This window comes from Mobula hypostoma, chromosome 20 (assembly GCF_963921235.1).
Source record: "Mobula hypostoma chromosome 20, sMobHyp1.1, whole genome shotgun sequence".
In the NCBI taxonomy this organism is placed as follows: domain Eukaryota; kingdom Metazoa; phylum Chordata; class Chondrichthyes; order Myliobatiformes; family Myliobatidae; genus Mobula; species Mobula hypostoma.
In genome coordinates this window covers 43,302,068-43,322,851 of record NC_086116.1, presented here as the reverse complement: position 1 = coordinate 43,322,851, position 20,784 = coordinate 43,302,068, and the positions used below count along the sequence as shown (strand labels likewise).

The window sequence follows — 20,784 nt, the reverse complement described above, 5'->3', positions numbered from 1 at the left end:
ACACCTACAAGGAGCACAGCCACACGAAAGCACTGTCTATCATCAAGGACCCCACCATCCAGGCTATTCCCTCTTCTCACTGCTGCCATTGGGCAAGAGGTATTGAAGCCTTAGGTCCCACACCATCAGGTTCTGGAACAGTTATTTCCCCTCAAACATCAAGCTCCTGAACTGGTGTGCAGAACTCTATTCACCTCAGTGCTGAAGTGACTCACTATCAAGGACCCTACAACTCCTGTTCTCAGTATTATTTATTTATTTGCACAGTTTGTCTTCTTTAGCACATTGGATGTTTGTCAGTCTTTGTTTATGTATAGTTCTTACACATTCTATTGTGTTTATTATTTTCACGTAAATGTCTGCAAGAAAAAGAATCTTGAAATTATTAAACATATACATTGTTTAATAATAAATTTACCTGGACACAAAATAATCTGCAGATGCTGTGATCAAAGCAATACTTTCAGTATGCTGGATGAACTCAGCAGGTCGGACAACATCAGTTAGAAACGATGAGTTGATGTTTCGGGCCGGAACCCTTCGTCAGGGCTGAAGAATGAAAGATGGGGAAGGATTTGAAGAATGCTTGTAGCTTCAGTTGAAAGACCAGTAATTTGAAAGACAAAGGGGTGGGGGAGGGGAAGCATTGATGTCATAGCCCTGAAAACAATGGGTGGTAGAAGAAGGAGGCGGGACCATGAGGGAGCTGGGGGAGGGGGTAGAGTGAGATAGGGATAGAGGAAGGGAGGGGGAGGGAATTACCGGAAGTTGGAAGGGGCTGGAGTCTACCCAGGCGGTATATGAGGTGTTGCTCCTCCAACCTGAGTTTAGCCTCATCATGGCAGTAGAGGAGGCCATGTATGGACATACAGAGACAACCCCGGTATTACCATTGTTTTAACTTGTGCTACCTTAATCTGGGATCTGTATGAATGATTTATGTAACACAAAGCTGAATCATCTGTGCATACAATAAGATATGAGTTACAAAAAATTAATTTTGTGTTCATTTACTTAATTTATCCCTACATCGAAAATCCACGAGGGTGGACTTCATTCCATATCTTGAGTCATTTGCTCATTTGAATTCTGTAAGGCGAGTTTAGAATTGGAACTGGATTTGGTTTATTATTTGTCACATGTACGGACGTACAGGAAACATCTTGTCTTGCGTACCATTCATACAGATCCCAGATTAAGGTAGCGCAAGTTAAAACAACGACAGAATGCAGAGTAAAGTGCAACAGCTACAGAGAAACTGCAGTGCTGGTAGATACTAAGGTGCAAGATCATAACAAGGTAGATTATGAGGTCAAGAATGCATCTTATCATACTATTCAATAGACTTATACCAGCAGGGTAGAAGCTGTCCTTGAGCCTGATGCTGGGTACTTTCAGGCTTTTGAATCTTCTGCCTGATGGGGGGGGGGGGGAGAAGAGAAAATGTCTGTGGTGGGGTTAACCGAATTTGACATCTCTGTATTGGAGACAATTTACAGTATATAGAACAGTAGAGCACAGGAAAAAGCCCTCCAGCCCACGATGTTGTGCTCAATTAATTAAACTATGACTAAACTAATCTCTTCTGCCTACACAAAGTGTCCATATCCTTCCATTCTCTACACATTCATCTGCTTACCTTAGAGCCTCTTAAAACACTTTGGTCATGAATGCTTTCACTATCAGCCCTGGCAAGCACATTCCTGGCCCCAGCACTCTGTCAGAAATTTGCCCTGCATGGTGCCATGGTGATGCACAGTTAGCGAGGTGCTATTACAGCTTGGGGTGTTGGAGCTCGGAGTTTAATTCTGACGCTGTCTTTAAGAAGTTTCTACGTCCTTTCTGTGAGTACATGGGTTTCCTCTCGGTGCCCCGGAGTCCAATGACGTGCCGGTTAGGTAAATTGGTGTTTGTAAATTGTCCTGTGATTAAGCTAGGGTTAAATATGTGGCTTGTTGGATTGGCACGTATCTCTAAATTACTCTTAAATGTCTCTATTTAAATACATGCCACATGGTATAAGTTTAGAGGATGCTTACTAACACTGGAATGGGTGGGATATCTTAAGAAAAGGTTGGCCAGGCATAACTTGGATTGTTGAGAAGAGTGAGGGATAATTTGAGTGAAACAATTCAAATCCTGGAGGTTTTAACAGGGTGCATATAGAAAGGATATTTATTCCTGTGGAGGAATCAGGAACTAAAAGCCACTGTTTAACAATAAATGATGGCCCAGTTAAGGTGGAAATAAAGGTCACAGCCTAAAGGTCAGACGATGAAGTTCTAAGGGCAAAGCCAATGGTCAAAGCCTGAAGGTTGAAGGCCGAAAGTAGAGGCCTAAAAGAGTCATGAGAGTTCAAAGGAGTCCAGAGAATCCTGGATCACCAGGGTCAGAGGTCTGCAGGAGTCCAGAAGTCAAGGCCCGAAGGTCAAATCCATGTGGCTTCCTGGGCTGAAGCCTAAAGGTGGAGGCCTGATGTCTGTGAGTCTGACAATCTGGATAGAAGGATAGCCTGTCCTGTGGGTGGAAGTCTGTCTGAGTCTTTGGGAAGAATGGGAAAAGCGCTTGTTTTCCTGTTGATCTCTTGTTTTGTTTTGTTGTTCTTGTTGCTTGCGTTCTTCTGTGGAATGCTGTGAGCATGCTATGTTGGTGCTGGAATGTGTGGTGACACACAGGCTGCTCCCAGAATAGGGTTGCCAACTTTCTCATTCCCAAATAAGGGACAAAAGTAGCTGTCAAATACGGAACACTTGTGTTTACCCCGAGAAAGACTACCATGACCAGGAAGCCTTGCGCGGGCAGGTGTGTGTGCATGCGTGTACGTGCTGATTTTTTCCTACAAATCAGTTTTGGCTTAATCTTCCCTATTCTGGTAAGTGAAACTACACTGTGCATACATTATTTATACTTTATATAGGCTGTGTATTTATCATATCATTCCTGCTTTTACTATATGTTAGTGTTATTTTAGGTTTTATGTGTTATTTGGTATGACTTGGTAGGTTATTTCTTGGGTCTGGGAACACTCAAAAATTTTTCCGATATAAATTAATGGTAATTGCTTCTTCACTTTACGCCATTTTGGCTTATGAACGGTTTCATAGGAACGCTCTATGTTAGCGGGGGGAATATGGGACAAGGGTGGTCCCGTATGGGACAAACCAATTTAGCCCAATGTACGGGATGTCCCGGCTAGTACGGGATGTCCCGGCTAGTACGGGACAGTTGACAGCCCTATCCCAGAATTAATCTGAATCTGAATCTGAGAACAAACCAACATCCATGCAGATGTAGGAAAACCCCTGCACCTACCCCCTTTAATGGTGTCACGGAATGGGGCTGAAAGGGAAAATAAATCAGCCAAGGTTGAAAGGCGAAGCAGATAATGGGCTGAATGGCTGAAAATCTGCTCTTCTGTCTTAAGTCTTGTGTATTGGGAATAGAGCAGGGATGAGAGTTGAAAATGAGACAAGTGATTTTGTCCAGATTAAGAGGGGAGTCAGACAGGGTTGTGTTCTCTTGCCTGACCTATTCAACCTTTATTGAAAGAAGGTTCTAAGAGAAATTAGCAGTATTCCAGGCATGATAATTGGTGGATACAATTTGAACAACCTACGATACACAGACAACACAATGCTGAGAGCTACTTCTAACAAAAAGCTCCAGGAAATACTAGATAAAGTCATCAAAGGAAGTCTAAAGAGAGGATTGACCATCTACTGCAAGAAGACTGAATGTATGCGAACTGAAAGTGGGCAACGAAACAATTAAAGAAACATAGAAGTTCAATTACTTAGGGAGCATGATAACGTCTGACAGTAGGGCTGATGTTGAAATTTGAAGGAGGTTTGAGATTGCTAAATGCACGTTCGAGCGTTTGAGTAAGATACTAAAGAATAACATAATATCTATGAGTACGAAACACAGTGTTGCAATGCTATGTCCATTCCACACCAACATATGGAAGCGAATGTTGGACAATATCAGGGCAAAACGAGGGAAGACTCAAATCTGCAGAAATGTGTTTTCTGAGAACAATAATGAAAATATTGCGGAAAGACAGAGTAGCAAATGAAGAAGTGTTGTGAAAAGCCGGAATAAGAAGAGAGCTGATATCATCAATCAGGAAACAGCAGCTGGAGTTTCTGGGACATGTACTGAGGAAAGAGAAGCTCAAACATCTTGCAGTGATGGGAAAAATTGATGGAACAAATAGACATGGTTGACAGTGCATGACATTCATGGATTACATCAAGGGATGGACAGGGAAAAGTTTTGAAGAACTTATTAGAACTTTTTAGATTAAAGCAGATGGAAGACCATGATTACCCACGTCATATGACACAGCACATAATGTCTTATGGTGCTGGCACCAGTGGTTCAACGTATCTCAGAGGTAGGTCAGATCTATGCTAATCTGGATAAGAGGGGAAAGATTTAAGAGAGTCCAGAGAGGTAACTTCTTTACACAGCGGGTAGTGAGTGCCTGGAATGTGGTGCCTGGCAGGGAATAAATAGTTCAGGATTACTGGACGCAAGCAGAACAATTTGGTGTATTTAGCAATGTACGCTTCCCGCTTCCTTTTCATTCTCCGAAGGTTTGACCCCAGTCTTCTATGGTGCTCTGTGGAATGTGCTACTTGTGTACAGTACACACCAAGTGTTAAGACATATAACTATCACATCTTGCAGCAGCATCACAATGTTACAAATAAAATGCAAGCTGCTTTTGGATTCAATTCAAAAATTGTTTCTGTGCAAAACATCTAATTATAAAACAGAATGCATTCATTGTAAGATACATTAATGCAACTGTAGAAAGCTTTAATAGATGTCTTTGTACACATTTTATTTAGAATACTGAAAGTGATAGGAATACTTTATTGGGCTGCTGTAAAAATGTGCTGATAGTTGAGATGCCTAGTAAATGTTTCTGGGTAAAATTAGTAGCAGAAGGCAGTCAGCTTTGTTGATTTGTTGGGAACAGCTGGTTCCTCACAATGACTAGGAAGCAATGTTGGAAAATTCCTGTCACGATCTCTTAATCCAACATTACCGTTGAGCGAATGTCTTAGAAACTGCCCAAATTTGCATCTGTTGCCCACACTTGAGTTTCCCAAGTTCAGCTTTTTTCCTCTCAAGTACTTACATTGCAAATGAGTCCTCTTGTCTGCATCTTGATCAATGTGCCATCACAAGACCAGAGGGCTCTCACCATCTTAGAGTCAGAGTAATTCAGCATGAAGCTTCCTCCCTGCTAGGTTCAGCTGCCCGCATCCAGCCCATAACCCTCAAAGTCCCTCCTCTCCATGTACCTACCCAAATGCCTCTTAAATGTTGCAACTGTACCTGCCTCAACCATTTTTACTGTGTAAAATAAACTTCCTCTTCACATCTCCTTTAAACTCCCCCCCCCCGCCATGCTTGTCCTTCTATGTAACTTCTTTACGTAGAGGGTACTCACTACCTCTGTAAAGAAATTACCTCTCAGGTCTTTCTTAAATCTCTCCCCTCTTACCCTGTATCTCTGTTTTGGACTCTTCAACCCTGGGGTAAAGACTATAACCTAATCCACTCCTCTCAAAAAATCGCTTTGGCAGTCTGAGGTACTCACCTGCTTCAAGCAGGCTTCAATTATACCATTGCCTAAGAAGAATGAGGTAACCTGCCTCAGTGACTATTGTCCAGTAGCACTTACATCCACAGTGATGAAGTCTTTTGGGAGGTTGGTGATGAAACTTATAAACTCCTACCTGAGAAGTGACTTGGATCCACTTCAGTTTGGCTACTAGAGCAACAGGTCCACAGTAGATAACATCTCACTGGCTCTTCACTGGAACATCTGGATAGCAAAGGCTGTACATCAGTATGTTCTTTATCGACTACAGCTCGGGATTCAATACCGTTATCCCCTCAAAATGAATCAATATGCTTCAAGACATTGGCTTCAATACCTCCTTGTGTGATTGGACCCTCAGTTTCCTCACTTGCAGACCCCAGTCAGTTTGGATTGGCAACAATACCTCCTCCACAATCTCCATCAGCACAGATACACCCACAAGGCTGTGAGCTTAGTCCCCTGCTCTACTCACTTTACACTTATGGCTGTGTGGCCAAGCACAGCTCCAATGAGGGGGAATCTCATTGAAACCAATTGAATACTGAAAGGTCTAGATAGAGAATATTGGAGAGAATATTTCCTATAGTTGGGGAATCTAGGACCAGAGGGCACAGCCTCAGAATAGAGGGATGCCCCCTTAGAACAGAGATGAAGAGGAATTTCTTTAGCCAGGAGGTGGTGAATCTGTGAAATTCATTACCATAGAAGGCTGTGAGGCCAAGTTAATTAAACAGAGCTAGGAAGGTTCTTGATTAGAAAGGGAAAAGGCAGGAGAATGTGGTTGAGAGGGATAATACATCGGTCATGATGGAATGGTGTAGAATTGTGGGGCTGAATGGCCTAATTCTGCTCCTATGTCTTATGGTCTTATGGACTTACTACAGCCTGCAAGCGTCACCACGCTTCTGGGCTCAACGTAACATGCGCACAACTCACTAATCCTGACCCGTATGTCTTTGGAATGTGGGAGTATACCGGAGCAACTGGAGAAAACCTATGCGGTAGTGGAGAGAGCATACAAACCCCTTACAGACAGCGCTGCTGTAAAACCCTTTGCTAATCGTTATTCTGCTGTGTCGCCCCAAGGTCTGTGCCACTTGAAGCCGTGGTTTTTTAAGTACACTGACTTTGTCCTCACATTGCTACAGATGGCTGTTGAGAACAAGTCATTAGATATATTTAAAATGGTGGCTGATAGCCTTTTTTTCGGTTTTTTTTGTAATTTATTTTTTATTGAGTTTCATCATCAAACAAACATTTCCAGAGGATGTATTTCAGATACTATACATATAGATCATATAATCATATTTGTCACAAATCTCCACATAATATTTATCTGAAGTATCCTCTTATAGAAAGAGGAGGAAAGAAAGAAAAATCGAAATAAGAGAACTATGTACAGAGTAGGGAATGATTTTTTTTAAACAACATATTCATTGATTGTGAGAATAAAATCAGGCCTATGAAATGTTATGTAGTTAAACCATTTTTTCCCAGTATGAATAAAATTGTTCCAACTTATGATTAACTTATGTTATCTTCTCCATTTTGTAAATGTCCATTGTAATTTCCATCCATACATTTAAAGTTGGCCTCTCCTGAGATAACCATTTCCTGGGAAGGGTCTTTTTACCAGCCACCAGCAGTACATTCATTCAATATTTATATTTATCTCTTTTCAACCGTTCTTGAGGTATATACCCAAAATATATGGTCTTACTCTTTAAGTATATTTATCTGTTAGTATATCATTGAAATTTGCAGAATATAACTTAATCGATCTACTCCCTGAACAAATAAGAACCAAGACAAATGAATAATAAAAAGAAAGGTAAGGAAGATGTGGCTCCAAGGCTGGGGTCTCTAGATGACCCTGGGTTGGGCTAGATAAAAAGTCTAGCCATGGGGGATAGCCCCTCCTAGCTGAGGGTTGAGGGCCCCCGCTGCAGTACCTATAAAAGTAAGTAAAAAAAATGTCCATTACATAGAAATGATTTCCCTGTGTATTCCTCCCATGTATATATTCTCATTTAGGTAGGGAAAAAGGAATAAATAAATGATTTTTAAAAAATTGAGTAATATAAAATCCACATTATAACACGTATTTCTCAAGATAAGTATATCACCGTCTATTTTTGCTTCCGTTTAGTTTATCAGCACTTTTAAAGTTAGCCAAACCTTATGGCTCTTCTGGAGGAGGTGAGGGCTGCCCTCGGAGAATTGACAGTCCCTTCCTAAAATCCTTCTCTCGTCCTGTTCCCGTCCCCTGCTTTCTAGGTTCTCTTACTATTTCCCAAGCAGTTCGGGATAACTGCTCAGCCAGAGTTTCCCTTGGTTTGACCACGCTAATGGGCAGTCCTCTGTTCTTCATGTCTGTAGTCGCCTCTTCCACCGTCTGATATAGTCGTATCCCTTCTTGGTAAAATACCCTCAATTTAGCAGGGTACGGGGTTTGGAATTTAATCTTTTCTTGCTTTAATATTCATTTCACCGGAATATTCCTTCTCTTTCTGTAGGACCGCCGGGGGGTAATCATGATCGAAGTATATTAACTTCCCATTCGAAAACACCCTCTTCTTAACCCAGGCCCTTTGAAGAATCTCTGCCTTGCCCTTGAATCGAAGGTATCTAAGTACTATGGAGCGTGGTTTATCTTCTCTATCTCCGGGAGGCCGCTGGACGAGTGAACAGTGCGCCCTTTCAATTTCGATCTCTGTAGTCTGAGGAATCTCCAGCACTTTCCGCAGCAGCTTGTCTACAAAGTCCATCATCGACAATCCCTCTGCTCCTTTGGGAACATTATAAATCCCGATATTTTTCCGTCGTGATCTTCCCTCCTGGTCAAGCAATTTAGTTTCCTGTTGATTTAATATTTTTATCGTCTTACTTAGTATCTGTTCCACGTTTTGCACGCAATCTTCCATCTTCTCAATTCGAGTCTCTGCCACCGCTATTTTCTGATTGATGTTGGCGAACTCTGACTTTATATCATTGAGTTGCTGCTTTATATCTTTTTGGACTTCCCTTATCTCTTCCAGAATCTTTATCATATTTGTCGCTTCGCCTGCACTAGGCCCAGCGTCAGCCTCGCCACCACGCGCACGTGTAGGAGAGTCACGCGCTGCACCTCTCTCTTCCATAGGCTCCGCAGTGATGCTTTTTTATATCTCCATTCTTTCTCCCCTTTCTTGCCCCCCTTATCAATTCAGATATTTTCAAAAAATCTTATATTTGATGGATTAACGGGGCAAAATATGTGTTTTTCTGGAGGAGCTGTTGATCTAAGCTGCCATTCTGAATGGTGACATCACCGGAACCGATAGTTTTTTTTTTGATTATTTAGGATATCAAAGGTTATGAGGAGCAGGCAAGAGAATGGGGTGGAGAGGGATAATAAATCAGCCATGACGGAATAGTGGAGCAGACCGGATAGGCCAAAGGGCAAAATTCTGCCCTTATGGTCTATACATCCAAACATCATATTTAAATGTGCAGAGAGTTTCCGCTTTCACCGCTCTTTCAGGCAATGAACAGTGGTTAGTGCGACCCTATTAAAGCTCAGTACATCGGAGCTTGGAGTTTAATCCCGGTGCCATCTGTAAGGAGCCTCTGTAGTTCCTCTCTGCGGAATGTATGTGTTTTCCCTGGGTGCTCCGGTTTCCTCCCAAAGTCCAAAGAGGTACCAGGTAGGTTAACTGGTCATTGACAATTGTCCCGTGATTAGATCAGGGTTAAATCAGGTTGTCAGGGGTTGCTGGGGAATGCGGATTGAAGGACCGAAGGGCTGAAGGGCCTATTCGGCACTGTATCTCTAAATAAACAAACAAGCAAATAAATAAATAAACACCCACTACTCTCTGAGCAAAAATATTTTCCTCCTCTTGCCATCTCTTTAAATCTCCGCCCTTTGAGTTTTGACCCCTCTGCTCAGTGAAATGGGCCCTAATAATTGACTCAGTTTAAACCTCTCAATATTATACACCTCATTTATAAATATTTCAGGTCAGAGTTGTTTCTCTCCCTTCGATACCATGTATACCAAGAGGAGAGATATATTGTTCAGTTTCACCGCAAGTATCGCCTGTCTTAGTGGGTTCATTTGTCACTGTCAAGATACCCAAATATTTATGAATGGTACTGCGAAATAACAAGTCCCTAGGATACTGCAGGTGACACTTGGAGGAATCTGCATAATTATTGCTTAGGCTTGCGATAGAAGGTCTGAAACTATTTAAAGAAGATTGCTAATTAGGCCAAAGCAAGCTTCCTGACTGCAGTTCTGGTCAGCACACTGTAGGAGAGATATGACTGCATTAGAGAGGGTGCAGAACAGATTTGCAAAGGAAAAAAGAACACACCAACACACCAACCTGGCCAATCTTTCCTATCTGCAATAACAGCTTCAGTCCTAATGGCATTTTCCCCTCCACCATCTCCTTGCAAGTACATAGAGCATAGAACACAGAACAGTTCAGCAGTGGACAGAATATTCAATTCACAACGTACTGCCAATCTTGAGGCCAATTTATACTAAATGTCCTCCTCTTGTGTATCATCCATATCTCTTCATTCTCTTAATATTTATGTGCCTGAAAGCCTCTTAAACTCCACCAAACTGCCTATTTCCACCACTGCCCCAGGAAATTCACTCCAGTCTCATACCACTCTGTGGAAAAAACTGGCCCCTCATGTCACTGTTAAATTTCCCACCTCTAATCTTACAGCTTGTCCTCTGGTGTTTGACATTTCTATCCTGAGGGACAGATTTTGACTATCTATCCTACCTATGCCTCTCATAATTAAAATAAAACCTCTATCAGGTCTCCCTTCAGCCTCCAATACTCTAGGGAGAACAGCCTGAAATTGTCCAACCTCAGGCTGTTGTGTAGAATTGGCTGCCTGGCTGTGGCGAGGTTAGGCTTGATGTTTCAGGGTTTAGATGGTTCAAAGTTATAGGAAGGGAGGTAAAAGGGTGTGTAGAAATGGTATTGCTAATTAGGAATAGTATCAAAGCTGCAGAAAGGGAGGATGTCATGAAGGGATCATTTAATAAGTCAGTGTATGTGGAAGTCAGAAACAAGAAGGGAGCAATTACTCTACTGAGAATATTCTATATTCCTCAACAAGGCCCTACATCCATACAGCAAGTATCCAAATATAAGAAGAAATATGTGGTAAATTGGTTTATTATTGTCACATGTACCGGGTACATATTTTACATGTCATCCATAAAGGTAATTTCATCACATCAATGCATTGAAGTCGTTAAAGGGAAAACCAGAAACAGAACGCAGAATAAAGTGTTAAGGTGATTGAGGTAGTGCACGTGGAGAATAAAGTGCAAGGCCATGATAAGGTAGATTTGTGAAGTCAAGAGACCATCTTGTTGTACAAGTAGTCCATTCAGGAATCTGATAACAATGGGAGAGAAGTTGTTCTGGAGCCTGGTCGTACAACCTTTCAGGTTTCTGCAACTAATCCAAAGGAAGGAGGGAGAGGAGAGAGTGAGTCCAGGATGGGTGTGGCCTTTGATCATGTTGGCTGCTTTACCGAGGTAGCTATAAGTGTAAACAAGTTCCATCGAGGGGCGGCTGGCTTCTGTGATGTGCTGAGCTGTGATTTCAATGGTGCATCTGTAAAAGATTGGCGAGGTTCGACAGAGATGCGCCTCCTCGGGGAGTAGAGTTGCTGATGCACTTTCTTGGCCACACATCGATGTGACTGGACCAGGGCAGCTTGCTGCTGATGTTTACACCGAGGAAGCTGAAGCTCTTAACCTTCCTGATCTCAGCACAACTGATGTAAATATGGGCATATTTAAGTGTGCTTGTGTGTGTGTGAGCATGCATGGGTGACAGTGCGTGTGTATAGGGAAGAGTGAGTGAATGAATGTGCGTATGAGAGTGATCTCTAATCAGGGTTCGATTCTCTCCTGTGTCTGTAAGGAGTTTGTACGTACTCCCCATGACTCCGTGGGATTCCTCTGGGTGCTCTGTTTTCCTTTCACACTCCTGAGCGCATCTATGGATGTGAACTTCCCTCCGTTGAGGACACTTACAGCTGCAGGCTTGGTAGATCATTAGCTACACCAGTCACCCCAAATGTAAACTCTCTCAGCTGCTTCCATCTGGCAAATGGCACCACAGCATTAAAGCCAGGACCAACAGGCTACGGGACAGCTTCTTTCTACACACCATCAGACTTATAAATTCACATGTCTATACATTGTGACAGGGTCATAATGCAAAGATTTTTACTCCCTCATGTTGAGGGGCGGATGTAAGATTTAAATAAATAAATTACCAAATAAAATAAGATGTTCAGTTAGGGTTAGGGTTAGTAAGCTGCAGGCATGCTATGTTGGTACCAGAACTGTTTCTCGACAATTTCAGGCTGATCCCAGTACATCTTTGCTGATTTGATTTAACACAAAACAACATATTTCACTGTATATTTTGATGAACATATAACAATAAAGCTAATTTTTAAAGAATGTGTGTATACTACTAAAGTTTGTGAGACGGCAAGCACATTATTTTGTGTGTGCGTGTTATCCATGTTTGCGTGCTGACTCAAGTACAGTGTAAGAAATAAAACTCTTCATGCTGATATTAACATTGGCAACATCTTAACATGGTGATTAAAGAAAGTGAGTCATTCATCAATTGATGAAAGTCTGGGGAAAGTACCCGGACACTATCTGATCATGTTCGCCTCACTACTTTCCACAGCATTATTAATATCTGAAACGGCCTGGGAAAATGAGATATTCCAATTTCTGCATACGGGCGAAGGAACACAGGTTTTATGCGTGGCTGTCCCTGTGTTAGATAACAAAATGTGGCCCCTTCTACTTAATGAGCCTCACAGATTCTACAGAGGACCTGAAACAAAACGATTTGCTTGATAGATAAAGATTAAGGTATATCAAGTTATAACTTAGAGAAAAACAGAAGGGGATACAAAATAAAAATTATGAGGATTAAATGCAAGCAGGCTTTTTCCATTGAGGTTGGATGTGACTAGAACTTAGGGTCATAGGTTAGGGGTGAAAGATGAAATATTTAGTCAGAACATGAGGAGAAACTTCCTCATTTGGTGAGTGGTGCAAGTGGTGGACGCGGGTTCGATTTCAACATTTAGAAGAAATTTGGATAGGTAGAGGGCCAGTTTGATGGGACAAAGCAGAATAATAGTTTGGCAAGGATTAGATTGACCGAAGGGTCAGTTTTTGTGCTGTAGTGCTCTATTACTCTACGACTTAAAGTGGAGGGAGCATTAAAATTTTTTACAGCTTGTTTCAAGACTATATTGCACTTGTGACCGTCCACTATTGAAAAACTCAGAAGGAACAAATAAATAGAAGTGGCAATTTGACCCTGAGTTACAGTTCCCACTTTATTAGGAAGTAGTAACTCTCAAGGATTGAGACAGGTGTCCTCTGGACTTCAAAGGGTTATACTCATGGCAATTAGAGTCTAACATATTGCAGTATCGTTGATATCAGTAGAGGTTTAGATATAAGAGGAGCTTAGGATTAGTGCAGGGAAGTGGGGGCAGAGATTTAATATCAGCACTGATTTTCCAGAGTTTGGATGTTATAAAACTGGCTGAAGGGTTTCAGTTTCTTACATTGAATGTTGAAGTCTTGACATCCATTTCAGATGGATGTGATGGATCCCATGTTGCAACTTTGAGGAAGAACTGGTGTTTATCCCCAAAGTTCAGCCCACCTGGTCATTGCATCATTGCTGTTTACTGCACACAAACTGCGAGGTGGCACGGCGGTGCAATACCATTACAGTGCCATCAGCCTGGGTTTAATGCCACCTTTGTCTGTAAGAAGATTGCATGCTCTTCCTGTGACTGCATGGGTTTCCTCTGGGTTCTCCAGTTTCCTCCCACGTTCCAAAGGTGCATGGGTTAGCAGGTTAATAGATCACATGGGTGTGAATGGACGACATTGGCTTGCTGGGTCATAAAGGCCTATTAACGTGCTGTATCTCAGTTGGCTGTAACCTGCTTTGGGATGTGCGGAGAAATGCAACGTGAACATGAGTCTGTCCTTCGCATTACCTTGGCAGAGAATGCAGAGTGGTTCCAAATGAATGCCACATCGTCAGATAGGGAAGTGGGTGATTATTCTCTGTCCGATGGTCATTAGCGTACTTTTTCAGAATCTCCAGAAGAGTTGGGATGTCACCAAGTGCTTTAACGATGTTAGTTCAAGTATCCTGCATCATTTTTTATTTTTTATTCAGAGCTACAACATGGAATAGGCCCTTCTGGCCCTTTGAACTGTGCCATCCTAGCAACCCGACAAACCCGACGTAACCCTAACCTAATCACAGGACAATTTACAATTATCTATTAATCTACCTGGTATGTCTTTGTACTGCGAGAGTAAACCGGAGCACCCGGCAAAAGAACATGCATTCCACAGGGAGGACTTACAGAGACTCCTCACGGATGACGCCCGAATTGAACCCCGAACTCCATTGCACTGAGTCATAATAACATCGCGCTAACGCTACACTGCCATGGTGCCCATAGCCTGCTATTGCAAAGATTGGTGTAGGGGCAGATAGTGTTGAGGAAGCAGGGAGTGTGCAGAAGGACTTAGATTATTAGAATGGACAAAGAAGTGGCAGATGGAAAATAGTGTAGGAAAGTGTATGGTCATGCACTTTGGTAGAAGGTAGAATGAATAAAGGTGTAGACTATACTCTAATCGGCAAGTAAATTTTAAAAAATCAGAGGTGCAAAGAGTCTTTTTTAGATTATGAAGACACACAGTCCTCTTTTATTGTCATTTAGTAATGCATGCATTAAGGTATGATACAATATTTCCTCCAGTATCACAAAACAGTGGGCAGACCAAGGCTGAAAAAACTAACAAAACCACATAATTATAACAGATAGTTACAACAGTGCAACAATACCATAACTTGATGAAGAAGTCCATGAGCACGGTAAAAAGTTCAAAGTCTCTCAAATGTCCCACATCTCACGCAGACGGGAGAAGGAAGAAGAACTCTCCCTGCGTTGCCCGACCACAGTCTGACTCTGAGTCATCCGAAAACTTGGAGCCTCCTATCAGCTCTCTGACACCGAGTACTGAGTGCCAACTCTGTCCAAACGATTCGACCTCAATCTCGGTCACCAACAGCAGGCAAAGCTGGGGATTTTGAGGCCTTCCCTCCAGAAGATTCCTGACCGTGCATTAACAACAGCAGCGAACTGGTGTTTCGGAAATTTCTTCAGATGTTCCTCTGTGCTTTCACGTCTGTCTCCATCAAATCAGAATTGTCCACGGCCCCTATTTAACGGATACGATATCATTTTCACCGGAGGGCTGCGCACGCGCGGCGCGCTGCTCTCTCTCCTCCCGCCATGGGATTCCTTATGCAAGGTTCCTAAAGGTTAACTTGCAGGTTGAGTCAATGGTGAGGAAGGCAAATGCGCAGTTATCATTAATTTCGAGAGGACTAGAATATAAAAGCAAAGATATAATACTAAGGCTTTATAAGACATTGATCAGACCGCACTCTGAATATTTGTGGCAGTTTTGAGCCCCTCATCTAAGAAAAGTTGTGCTGGCATTGGTCCAGTGGAGGTTCACAAAATGATTCTGGGAATGAAAGAATTAACGTTTGAGAAGCGTTTGATGGCTCTGGGTCTGTACTCACTGGAATTTTGAAGAATGTGGGAGTGTGTCATTGAAATTATCAAATATTGAAAGCCTAGAAAGAGTGGACATGGAGAGGATATTTCTTATTGTGCGGGATTTTAGGACCGGGGTCACAACATCAGAGTAGAGGGATGTTCATTTAGAACAGGGATAAGGAGGAATTTCTTTAACAGGGGGTAATGAATCCATGGAATTCATTGTCACAGACAGCTGTGGAGGCTTAGTCATTGGGTATATTTAAACAGAGGTTGATAATTTCTTGATGAGACAGGGTATCAAAGATTATGGGAAGATGACAGAGAATGGGGTTGAGAAGGATAATTTTTCCACCATGATGGAATGGTGGCACAGACTCGATGGGATGAATGGCCTACTTCTGCTCCTATGTGTTATGGTCTAACGGTAATGTTAGTTCTAATGTACTGTTCAGGAATGCAAGAGGATGCAGAGAGTAGCAAACACAGCCTGGTCTATCACACCACTGATAACATCTACAGGAGGTGCTGCCTCAACGATGGAACATAAGTTATCATGGATCCCCACCATCTGGGCTATTCCATCTTCGCACTGCTACCATCAGGCAGCAGATATCAGAAGCCTGAAATCACACACCACCAGGTTCAGGAACAACTACTCCTCTACAGCAATCAGGATCTTGAACTCCAACCTAACTCAGCAATGCAATAATATGGTCCACGTAGAAGGCATTCTATCACAGCTTGGTATGGCAATCACTCCTATGTCTTCAGGTCTTATGGTGATGTGACTATCACTCTAGATCCCACCACGTATGGGTAGGATTAATATTATTCAAAGGCATCTCAAGCTATAGAAAATGAAATGAGGTATCACAGAGTCTTGGAGATATCCAGCACAGAGAAAGGGCCTTTGGTCCAATTGGTCTATGCCCACTAAGGTACTCCATTCAAGCTCGTCCCATTTGTCAGTATTTTACCCATGGCCTTCTAAACCTTCCCAATACAGGATCTGTCCAAATGTCTTTTGAAAGTTGTTATTGTGCCTGCCTCAGCCACTTCCTCAGGCAGCTTATTCCAGGTAGGTTCCAACCCTTGTATAAAATAGTTGCCCCCAGTCCTGGGAAAACGTCTGAGTGCACTCATCCTGCCTATGACCCTCACCTCTATAAGGTCACTTCAGCTTCCTATGTTTTAATAAAGTCCTAACCTGTCTAACCTCTCCTCGTAAATCAGTCCCTTAAGTTCTGGTAACATTTTTGTAAATTGTTTATGCAATTTTCAGTTTAATACCATCCTTCCTGTAGCAGGGTGACCAAAATTGAAGGTAAATCTCCAAGTGTGGCCTCACCAGTGTCTTGTACAACTGCACCATGACCTCCCAACTTTTATCTTCAATGCCCCGACTGATGAAGGCCAGCGTGCCAAAAGCCTTCTTCACCACCCTGTCACATTGCATCACCATCTGGTGTGGCAGGGCCACTGTACAGGACTGGAGAAAGCTGCAGAGGGATATAAACTCAGCCATCTCCGTCGTGGGCACTACAATCGAGGGCATATGCAAAAAGCGATGCCTTCAAAACTTAGCATCCATCATTAAGGTCCCTCATCACTCCCTCCCAGTTGTCTCATTGCTACCATCAGGGAGGAGGTACAGGAGCCTGAAGACATACACTCAATGTTTTGGGAACAGCTTCTTCCTCTCTATCAGCAGATTTCTGAACAGACAATTGGCCAACCTATGACTACTACCTCACTATTTTTACCTTTTTTGCTGTACTTGTTTAATTATATACGTATATACAATCACCAATGAAATCCATCATTCCATCTTTAAATATATTGGTGGTACCATGGGAAGGTTTCATTGAATCTTGGTTCTCCTTTATGAAATAATTATTATTATTAATATTGGAACTTTGTCATATCAAACCTAAAACACCACAGTACTGTTGTACTTGTTTGTGTTGGATTAGGGTCTGAATTGTTATTTTTTTTGTAGGTTAACTTACTTATGTGTCTGTATAATCACCTGCTTGTACATTTTCAGTGGATTTTCAGTAATCTGTGGTATAGGTGGTTCTGTAATTTTGTAGATTCTTTGTAAGCCTGTGTCATGGTAGCATAACTTAAGACTGTCCCTGTTGTCTCACAGATTGTTCTTATCAGAGAGATTCCATTTTCTGTCCAACTTGGATCAGTTTTCAGGATGGAAAAAGGACTGCAAAGCAGGCTCGTTGTTGGAGTGATTTGGTCACAGTTAGGGTTGGTTATCTGCTGCTGTGTTACTTGCTTACTGTGCTTTCCTGTTATTTCTTCATTATGAATGTATAATAAAATGGCTGTAACCACAACATTTGCACCTCATTCTTGACTTCTGAAGATCCTTCTGGACAACATCATCTTTGGATCCAACATTAGTCACTCCTTAGCGAATAGAATATCCTTGAACTTTGAAGACTTGTTTGGAGATGATGGGAAAAAGGGGAGAATAAAATTAAATTAGTGCAGGATTGGTGTAGAGAGGTGCACAACCTGTGGACTCAGTGCGCTGAAAGGCCTGGTTTTGCCTCGTGTGATTCTATACTAAATTCCTTTATTTGCATTTAAATTTCTCAGTGGTCTAGGACTGCAGTAAATCACTGAAACTCTTTCATTTTTTAATCCTGCTCAAGCTCTCAGGTATTCTTCCGGCGGTCTCTTAAGTTTAAACAACCTCCCCCAAAAGATAATTGGCAGGTCAGCAATTTTTAACTACACTCGTAAACCGTGGAACTCAATACCTAAATCTATAAGGGCTGCAGACTCAGTTGACACTTTTAAATGCCAGCTGAAAATCTATTTATTTAACCTTGCATTTAACTAACATCATTTTGTCTTTCCTTTTTATGTTTGCACTTTATCTCATTGTAAATCACTTTGAATTATGTTGCTTTTTAATGAAAAGTGCTCTATAAATAAGTTCTTATTATTATAAGTTCCTCCAGTAGTTTTTTTTCTTAAAACTCTGGTAGGTTTCCCTTGTACTACCTCAATGCACTGACGTGACATGGATAGCATGTAAAGCAGGTTCTTCACTGTACCTCAGTGCATGTGACAGCAATAAATCAAATCCAACACCAATTCCAGTTCCAACTTCAATATATGACAACAAATCGCTATGAGTTGCCAGATCAATGTCTTCAGGTGGTTATTGAATAATAGATTAGTTAATATTAGTTTACTGTCATATAAACGAGAGTCAAGAGAACAAGAAAATAAAACGCTTCTCTTTGAAAAACACAAAGGTTACTTCATGTCCTTGCCAGAAAGCACTAAGTTCAAGGTTAATTTATCATCAAAGTACATATATATCGTGATATACATCCCCAGGATTCCTTTTTTTTGGGGGGGGCATTCACAGTAAATAGAAAGAAACACAATAAATCAATGAAAAGCCATATACAACAGAGCCAGGCAAACAACAAATGTGCAAAAGACAACAAACTGTGAAGATACTAAAAGAAAAGAAATTAAATAATAAATATAATAATAATAAGCTATTTAGAGTCAGAATACCACAAATTACATTATCTTTGATTAGTTATTACGGGTAGAACAATCCTTAGTAACTGTCCGGATATAATATTAACACTATCTAACACTATTTTTAAAAATCCGGTAAGACACTGAGCCTCGCGATACACACGTGCTGACGCCATTTTAATGTCTGTATCACAGGATAAACAAGCAAGAACAACTTTTTAAATAGATATAGCCATTCCAAACACACATAAATTACTGAAATCAACAAGTGAAAAACACCAGAAATATCCTGAACTAAAAGAGGAAACTGGAGCTTAGAAAAATAGAGGGTTACGCATTAGGGAAATTCAAGGCAGCCTCTAGACTAGGTTACAGGTTGGTATAGCATTGTGGGCTGAAGGGCCCGAATTGTGCTGTGGATTTCCTATGTTTCTGTGTTTCTATGAAAGACTTTGGAACGTGAACAGTGTATACATTGTCCCGATAGTAGTATCTACAACTGCTGTCATCCCAAAGGCACTATGCAATAGCATGACACAATTAGGGCTACGCAGTAATTTCTATGTAAATCTACAAAGACTCACAATACTAAATACTTCTAGAATAATCTGAAAGTCTTGCAGTTGACAAATGAGCATGCTTGGCTATGTCCGCATCTCAGGTTTTGCCAGCTTGAGCTGAGAAAAAATAAGGAATAATAATAATAATAATAAATATGACATAGATTTTGAGAACATGAATTGTTGAGTCCTTAAAAGTGAGTTAATAGGTTGTGGAACCAGTTCAGTGTTGGGGTGTGTGAAGTTAACCATTTTGGTTAAAGAGAGGAAGAACATTGGTTTCATATCTCACCCAAAGATCCCAATCCCAAGTACACAACATTTCTTCAATCCCGCATGAAATTTTCATGCCTAGATAGTGGTCATGTCTCTGGCTTATCTCCAGGCAGATAGAGTTTGTGTCATTACTGACTTTACAGCATCAACGTAATCAATATCTTCACTACAGGAGCTTGACAAATAATTACTCAGATGTAAGTGGTATAAAGGAATCACTGTACAGGTGAATATTTTAATTCAATAGTTGAAGAACTGATTTATACTTTTACTACACTTCCTCCTCTTCTATATTGCTCTTTGAGCGGAATTACTACAGTTGTAGAAGATTATTTATTGAATTTTAAGGAGCCTTGTGTTTTGCTTTTCCTTCAATGTATTGTTGATGTTGAACAGTATTGTCAATAGCCTTGGCTCGCAGTTATTAGTATGTATTGAAGAAGTCTTGTAAGTGTTGATTGGTTTCTGTGCCCAAAGTAGATTCCAATTGGATTGTCGCACATCTTTCAATCAGTAAGGCCAGGACTCAGTCAGTATGAGCCTCAAGCTCTTCCCTCATTCACAAATCAGCTTTATTATCTCTGACATATGTTATGAAATGTATTGTTCTGTGGCAGCAGAACAATACGAAGACCTAAAAATATTGTAAGTTACAGAACATGAATAGTGAAAAAGAGATAGTGTTCATGGAACAGACAGGAATCTGATGGAGGAGGGAAAGATGTTGAATGTGCATCTTCAGGCTCCTGTACATCCTCCCGAATGGTAGTAATGAGAAGAGAGCATGTCACGGATGGTGAGGGTCCTTATTGATGGATGCCACCTTCTTGAGGCACCGCATCTTGAAGATGTCCTCAATGGTGGGGTGAGTTGTGCCCATGATGGAGTTGGCTGAATCTACAGCCCTTTGTACCATCTTGCGATTCTGTGTATTGGAGCTTCTATACCAGGTACTGATGCTACCAGTCAGCATGCCCTCCACTGTACATCTGTAGAAATTTGTGCTTTGATGATGTTCCAAATCTTCTCAGACTCCTAATGAAGTAGAGCCATTGATGTGCCTTCTTCATGATTGCATTAATGTTTGGATCCAGGACAGTTCCTCTCAAATGTTGACAGCTAGGAACCTAAAGCCAA

General features: G+C 41.4%; 1 long non-coding RNA gene across 1 annotated transcript in view; it reads right to left on the bottom strand.

The window, feature by feature from the left end:
• Nucleotides 1-435: 435 nt before the first annotated feature.
• Nucleotides 436-20,784, bottom strand: part of LOC134359583 (uncharacterized) — an 82,864-nt gene continuing 62,515 nt past the window's right edge. Inside the window, exons 2-3 of the long non-coding RNA XR_010021148.1 lie at nt 5,754-5,842; nt 436-549 (exon numbers count right to left, since the gene is read on the bottom strand). This is a non-coding gene — a long non-coding RNA (uncharacterized LOC134359583). The remainder of the gene's footprint in view (nt 550-5,753; nt 5,843-20,784) is intronic.